General features: G+C 31.7%; 1 long non-coding RNA gene across 3 annotated transcripts; it reads left to right on the forward strand.

Annotated features, from left to right (window-relative positions):
• The first annotated feature begins 304 nt into the window (after positions 1-304).
• LOC134542626 (uncharacterized) lies at positions 305-6,969 on the forward strand. Of its 3 annotated transcripts, none has more exons than XR_010076833.1 (5): positions 305-965; positions 1,495-1,637; positions 3,002-3,606; positions 5,060-5,491; positions 6,654-6,969. It is a non-coding gene; the product is annotated as an uncharacterized LOC134542626 (long non-coding RNA). The 3 variants fall into 3 exon arrangements; XR_010076834.1 differs by having other exon boundaries at positions 5,060-5,196; XR_010076832.1 differs by lacking the exon at positions 5,060-5,491.
• Positions 6,970-7,575: the final 606 nt, after the last annotated feature.

The following is a 7,575-nucleotide window of genomic DNA, read 5'->3' on the forward strand; positions in this document are numbered from 1 at the left end:
TCAATTTATAAATTATTCCGAATATTTTTTTATTTATTTTTTTGGGAATCAGTTCAGTGTATTTACTTTAATTATTCTTATAGTATTTATATCTGATAAAATTATTTTCAGACTTTGAATGCAAGGATATAGTCCATCCACGGTAACCTCCTACTTTTTTAAACGAACCTTTGAAAAAACACACCAGGATGCAGCATGTTTGGTTCGTTTGCAAAAATACTTTCCATCATATGCATATTAAACATGCATTAACACTAAATTACCGTATAATGATGTTAAATAAAATTTTACAAAAAAAGTAACTATCTATGTACAATATTATTAATATTAATGATCTCGCATGTGTGTAAATGAAACAGTGAGAGAAGTGGTGTGTTGGCAATGATTAGAACGAAATAGTTCCATAGCCAAAATATATATTTTTTGACTTTCCGCGTGTATTTAAGAATTTGTTTGGGTATTTGTTAAGTTTGAACATTTTTTTTAAATCTCTGGTGAAATAAAAACGTTATGTTAACGGTAAAAAAATATTACGTGCCGAAACCGTGGTCGCGCATTAATAATGTTAATAGTCACTTGTTTGTTTTCTCTTTCAGCCGTTTGTCTGCAGTTACGCCATATTGCAGTGTGTTTTAATATATTACTGACCGTGAAATAACGTACAGTTTGTGTTTCAGGATTTTGTGTTAATATTGTGTATTTTAACTTTGTTATATTATTTATTATCTACTATTGTAATGATGGAATTTGTTATCGTTTTGATATTTTGTGTGGTTCTTGTGATTGCTGTAATGGTAATTGGTTCCGGGATGGGGAAAGCTACTTCTTCGCAGCGTCAGATGGACATCATTAACGTCGCTCAGAACTTAGCTATATGTTTTAATTAGGAAAGGCGACTTGAAGAAATGTGACGTTACGCAGACGACCGCGTTTCTTCTCAACATCGCAAAGTCAACTGTTCTCAAGTAAGTAGGCTTTTTTCGTTTTCATGCACGTAAAAAAAATATTGACTGTGTCCTAAGTATTGTCGGCCTGTGTTTTAACTCACGAGGTTTTTTGTGTTTTATTTCCAATTTATAATTTTTGGTGTGAGACAACACCGCCATGTGGCGTCTCTGTTGAAAAGTTAACCTAAAATCATATTAGGCCTACTCAGGTCCTAACAATAAGAATATAGGCACTTTCAAGTATTTTTATGGGTGTGATACACGTTTGTTTATAACGATGTTTATAAACTTTATGATAGGTTTAACTATAACATAAGGGAGTGATTTTATAATTTGCATTTAATTAGTTTTTCATCTGTTTGGGAGATCACAAAATAAATAAAAAAACACTTCATTAATTTCGTGGACAAAGTCTGTCATGTTTCCATTTAGTGACCACAAAGCAAATATTTGTGACAAAATGCCATATTTGGAACACTGCCTAACTGCGTATTGTGAACGGGTCCCCGGAAAAGTGTTATGACAAATGTTTTTTTTTTTTGGTTAGGTACTACAAGAAAGACATTGAAGAAGTTTCAACTCCAGGAAAAAAGAGGAAAAAAAGGCCACAGGAAGGAAAGTCACTTGACACAGTCGACGATTTCACAGTAAATGCAATCAGGAATGCAATTTACAGGATGTACGCTGAAGGTAAAAATTTGATACTGAAGAGTAGTTTCAATATCACTGGGGTAGGCCCTACTTAATTGTATTCATTTCATATATCCATATGCAGATTGACCGGTTCAGTTTTTTTCCCGATATAATCTGTCCTTTAAAAATACTTAACATTTTTGGGTGGTTTGTTAGGTTTCTTTATTGATATGGTATTGATATATAGAATATTGTGCAACATATGAAATAGGTACACGTCCTTTTAAGGTTAGGTTAAAGATAGAAAGAAAATTGTTACATTCTAAAACTACAAGTAATGTTTATATCGTTATACACAGTATACATATTAAATAACCTCAACTTTTATGATGTATCAGAAGGTTAAATAATGACTATTTCCAGTATCAATAATATCCAGTTGTGCGCTTTAGCAGTAATTGGTTACAAATTAGTGAGTTGTGGTCTAAGCAAGCATGGTTATTAAAAAAAATTGGGATACTTAATTGGCTAAATTGTACTGTGAGGCAGGGTCCAGTACAATATATATTCTATTGCAAAATAGTGTCATGCCCCGCCTAACCCTTTAGAAAATATAGGGGTATTGTTATTTTATAAACAATAGGCCTACTTAATTGTAATGAAGTATCATATGAAAACACAACTTACCCAGACAAACTGTGTGTTAGTGTATGAAGTAACAGAAGGTTATAAAACAGTAAAAGTTTAGTATCGCGTATCCGATTCGATACATTGATCCTGATCGCATGATCCTGCAAATATTGATCCTGTGATTGATGATGCTTGCTTTTCTAATTTATTACGTTTAAAAATCCTGTACAAAACCAAAACTAAAAACCTGTGATATAGTAATGAGTTATGATTTAAAGTTGAATAATAATGAAAATATGTATGTTTTATTAAACTTATGATAATTATTCTTGCTATACCACAATATTTGATTATGTTCAGGATCTTTGATCTGAATAAATGAAAAAAAACATGCACCACACGATCAATAGGATGTACAGGTTCATGCATAAAGATCTAGGGATCACATGGGATACACGATACAAAACATTTACCTATAACACAGTGTAGAGCTTGTAACTTATTGATTGCTAAATTGAATGCTGAAATACTAATATTTTACACAACTTCAATACAAACGCGCAATATAATCGTCATATCATTGCAGACTAAAATACTGCAATGTAGAATTCCTCTAAGCAAACTACAAAATTTAAATTAATTTAAAAGTATTTTTGAAATGTAAGTTTATTAAAACTATTTAATAAATGTAAATTGTGCACTTAAATTATCTTCTACGGGGTTGTGGTTTCGCTTAGTTTTGTGTACCTCTGTTATTTCATGTATTGTTAATGTATGCAATAAATTTACAGGTTTGAATGTTACAGTCGACACCATTTTGAAAGAAATCAGGGAAAGACAAATAGATTATTATGGTGGAAGATCAAGTCTTCATAAATTGTTAAAGAAGATGGGATTTTCATGGACAACTGTTGATGGACGAAAAGCTTTGATAGAGAATGAAAACATAGTATTGCAGCGAATAGATTTCTTGAGAAAGTATAAAGAAGAAAAAGAAAGAGGTGCCAATTTCATATTTGTTGATGAAACATGGATTTTCCAGAGAGGCAAGGCATTAATTTATTTGAAAATTTGTTCTGTGGTCCAATACAAAGTATTTCATTTCCATTTCATATATTTTTCAGGAACTGTATCAAAGTCATGGCAGGACAAGAGTCTACAATCTGCGAAGAGACGTACTGTTGGAGATGGTAAAAGGTTTATTGTTGTTAATGCTGGAGGGCGCACTGGCTTTGTGCCAGGAGCATGATTACTTTTTGTTTCAGGTCAGAAGACTGCAGACTACCATGGCGAGATGAATGGGGAAACTTTCTTGATGTGATTTGAAGACATGTTGGTGCATCTTGAGGAACCCAGTGTCATCATAATGGACAATGCTTCATATCACAGCACCCAGGTATGTGCAATGGTAAAGCAGTGTCTTTTTATTGCTCAAATTGTAATGTGAAAAATTTACATGTGTTTATTATTGTGTATAAGTACGAATATTCGAGACTAATACATTTTGCCAGCAATAATTGTTATCTTTATAGTATGCCTACACTACATTTTTATAAACTATAATGTTTGAGCTGAAATTGATTACACACACATACACACAGATATATATATATATATATATATCGTCTGTCATTTGTAAGAAGGGGCTAACTACAAAACATAAACTTTTCAGGAGAGCAGAAAAACAAAATGAGCACACTGTAATGCATCACTGTATTTTAATTATTTATGGTTAGCCCCTGTCATATCTTAAAAACTATTAGAGATACAGTTATCCCCTTCTTAGAGACCATGAAGGATGAAAGAAAACATGTATTTCTGCAGTTAACTCATTTTCAACAAAAATGTAAGATGGCCCCTTCTTACAAATGACAGACGATATAATGTAATTGAATTACATCGTAGTGCAAACTAATTTAGTAGAGGGTTTGAAATACCAAATAAAATTTTTTTTATTGCAAATAGCATTTGAAAATGACATAATTACTTTTTTGGTAAAAGGATCCACTTTATGAATGCTCTGTTGCCCTACTTAATAAATTAAAATAATATTTTCAAAAAAATTTCTAGTCACTAAACTAACATGCTTTGTTAAATTTAGAAATTCATTACGACAATATGCCAAAACACATGTTTGCTTTGCATAAGTACAGTAGAACCCTGTTATAATTTGTTTTTAAGGGGCTACAAGAAAAAAAAACATAAGCAGGAAATTCAATTTAGTACTTTTTAGTGTGGATTTATTGCCAATGGACTCAACAAGCTGCATAAAGATATATTTGATGCTCCAATTTGCTTGTAGCAAGCCAAAAACAATTTTTCTTTAACATCATGGTGCTTCCAGCTTCTATCTGCTTTGTCTTTACTTACACATTGTCTCATTGCTGTAAAATTGTCTCATTTCTGTATAATTGTCATAATTCACGACAGTGTTTACAGTGGAAATGCTTAAGTCCAGTTCTTTTGCCACTTGAACATGTGACTTAAGTGAATACATTTGAAAACACACAGAATGGCTAAAAATTTATGAATTTATTTGTTTTCCAAGGGTGTCAACAGGCAGTTAACTGCTAACATACACATATACATAGACAGTATAGACAAAGGCTTTTAATTTTTTTCGTCTTCTAAAATTTTATGAAGTGAACATTACAAGCACGAAACGCATAATTTGTGAAACATTATATCCAGGAATTAAATACATTGTCCTTATAGGGAAAATATTGGACTTGAAAAATAATACATTATAGGCAGGAAAACTTTATAAGCAGTAAAATTGTAACAGGGTTCTACTGTCATGAATTCTTATCAGCTACTTGAGTATTTAGTTAAATGTTGGCATAACGTAGGTTGAGAAAACACCTACAACGAACTGGACCAAGGATGCACTGATCGCGTGGCTGGAGAAGAATGAGATAAAACATGAAAATAATTTGTTGAAAGTGGAGCTGCTGAGAATAGCTAAACAAAACAAGCCCCGAATACGGTATATTATTTCGTTTTTTTTACAGCATTTCTTTAAAAGTGAGATAGTTGCAAAAAATTACGTATACGCCTTGTTCTAACACACTTTTCAGATATGAGGTAGACGAGTTGGCTCGTAACTATGGCCACGAAATTCTACGACTCCCACCCTATCACTGCCACTATAATGCAATCGAACTAGTTTGGGCTCAATGTAAACACCATTACAATAGTAACGTGGGGCGGGCCAAGAGATTTGACAATGATGCAGTTGCAGCCATCTGGAAAGAGGCTCTTGATGCTTCCACACCAGAGAGGTATTTTCATGTTGCATGACCAATGGGGTATTCCTTTTGAAGTAGAAATTGTTTTATTTTCCTGTAGAACATTCCTCAAGCTTCAGCAAAACCCTTACCATACATTTTTACATAATACGTAAGTATTGTTGCCTATCAGCCTGGTCCTACCATTCCTTTTGATAACTTTGTGTGCTAGTGTGTGTATAGTGTGATTATCATTTTGTGTATATTCATATACCAGTAATACAGTTTTAAAACAGTTGGTAAAAATAAGTGGTTTGAATTTGTGTAGTTGTCGTTTTGAAAATGTGTTGCATGTATGTGTTTGTGTTCGTGTTTGTGTTTGTGTTTGTAATTTTATTCCCATGTGATTCATACATATCTGTGTAGTTTCTAGATCTAACAGTGGTGACTTATTTGCAAGGTTTTTTTTTTTTTTTTTTGTAATTGCAGTCCATTTGCAATTGTTTCATTTCCATAAATAGTTTTGTATTTATTAGTAATTGTGATATTACTTTCTGTTATGCTTAATCTTGTGTCAATGACTTTAAAGTTATGGTGGGTTCAGTGCTGTAGGCAGATTTCAATATTCAGATAAAATTTCAACGTAGAGAATTTTGAATATTTTCATCTAGCGAACTTGAATAGGTATTTACACATGTAGTTCTTGCACATTAGTATTTTCAAAAGTTATGTTATTATAGTGAAATACATATACAGTAAATCATCAAAACTATTCAAAAAATTAAATTTTCGCTATATCTCACTGTTTTTGTCTGGGACAAATTTTAACCAAAAACAAACACAAAACTTATGAAATAAATATTTTATCATATGCATTCTAAGCCTTTATTGATAACATAGATAATATTTACAGCTTTATTATATCTTGAATAAACCACTATAAATTTTTTTTTTTTTAGATAACATAAAACAAAACATGTTACTTCAAGTATTAAATAATAGCTTTGATAGTTGAGGAAAACACATTAAATGAGTTTTGTTGTGTTTAAAAATAGTTTTTTGTGGAGTGAGTTCAAAATTGTATGTAATAAAGAGCATGCCATGCATTGTTTACTATGCCGTTTTGACAGAAACAAACATATTTTGTTATAGAGTGGTTTTTGCTATAAACAGGTCATTTATATAGAGGTTTTACTGTATACATTAATTTTTTTAGATGGGCGAGGTGTGTGGATCACGTGGAGAAGCTAATTCAAGCAGACTGGGAGAGAGAAGTCCACATAGACAGCGGCACCATTCCTCCACTCATCATCCACCTCGGCAAGGATAGTTCAAGTGAAGACAGTGACAGCGAAGAATTTGAGGTTACGACACAGCAAGTAGATGGAGACAGTGAAGTACTGGCAGTTCCTCTTGATGATTTACCCGGGTGTTCTTATTGAGGTCTGTATGTAATAAACACCTGGGCAACTGTAAGTATTGGGGTTTGAAACATTTTTTTTTCTTTTATGCATTCCCATTAAGTATGTTGATTACTGGAACTTTATGTATTAACTTTATATTACACATATTATGATAAATTTATAATAAATTTCATTTCTGGATTCGTATAGGTGTATGTGAAACATTTTATTTTGTTGTGTGTCTTCATTTTTCAGTGAACTTACTTGGAAAACAAAAAGCCAGTCCCCATCCAGGGCCACAAATAAATAATGCATATAAGTGGTATAGAAATTACTGTCAATTCTTTACCACAATTTTACTGTTCATAAAATTATGATTTTGTCTAATAAGTATACTCAGGAAAATGTATATAACCATATTTTTATTTGTGGCCTTAACCGGCAAAATGGTAGGGGTTTATTAAATAAAAGAAGAAAATTCATTTTTAAATGTTTTCATCTGAATTTGTTAATTTTATTAAACCTTCAATCCTTAGTCTTTTCCAGATTGCTTAGATGGACATCCATATGTATAATTTACAATACTTTTTTTTTTCAGATGCAGAAAACTGTGTTGAACTGTACTAAAGGATGATATTTATTGCTTACATAAATGTTGTAAATTTATATGTTCTCCTAAAAATTTTCTTTAAATTATATGTTATTTCTTTAGCTAACAAACTTATTTTTTAATAT

Source organism: Bacillus rossius (assembly GCF_032445375.1).
Source record: "Bacillus rossius redtenbacheri isolate Brsri chromosome 9 unlocalized genomic scaffold, Brsri_v3 Brsri_v3_scf9_1, whole genome shotgun sequence".
Classification (NCBI taxonomy): Eukaryota; Metazoa; Arthropoda; class Insecta; order Phasmatodea; family Bacillidae; genus Bacillus; species Bacillus rossius.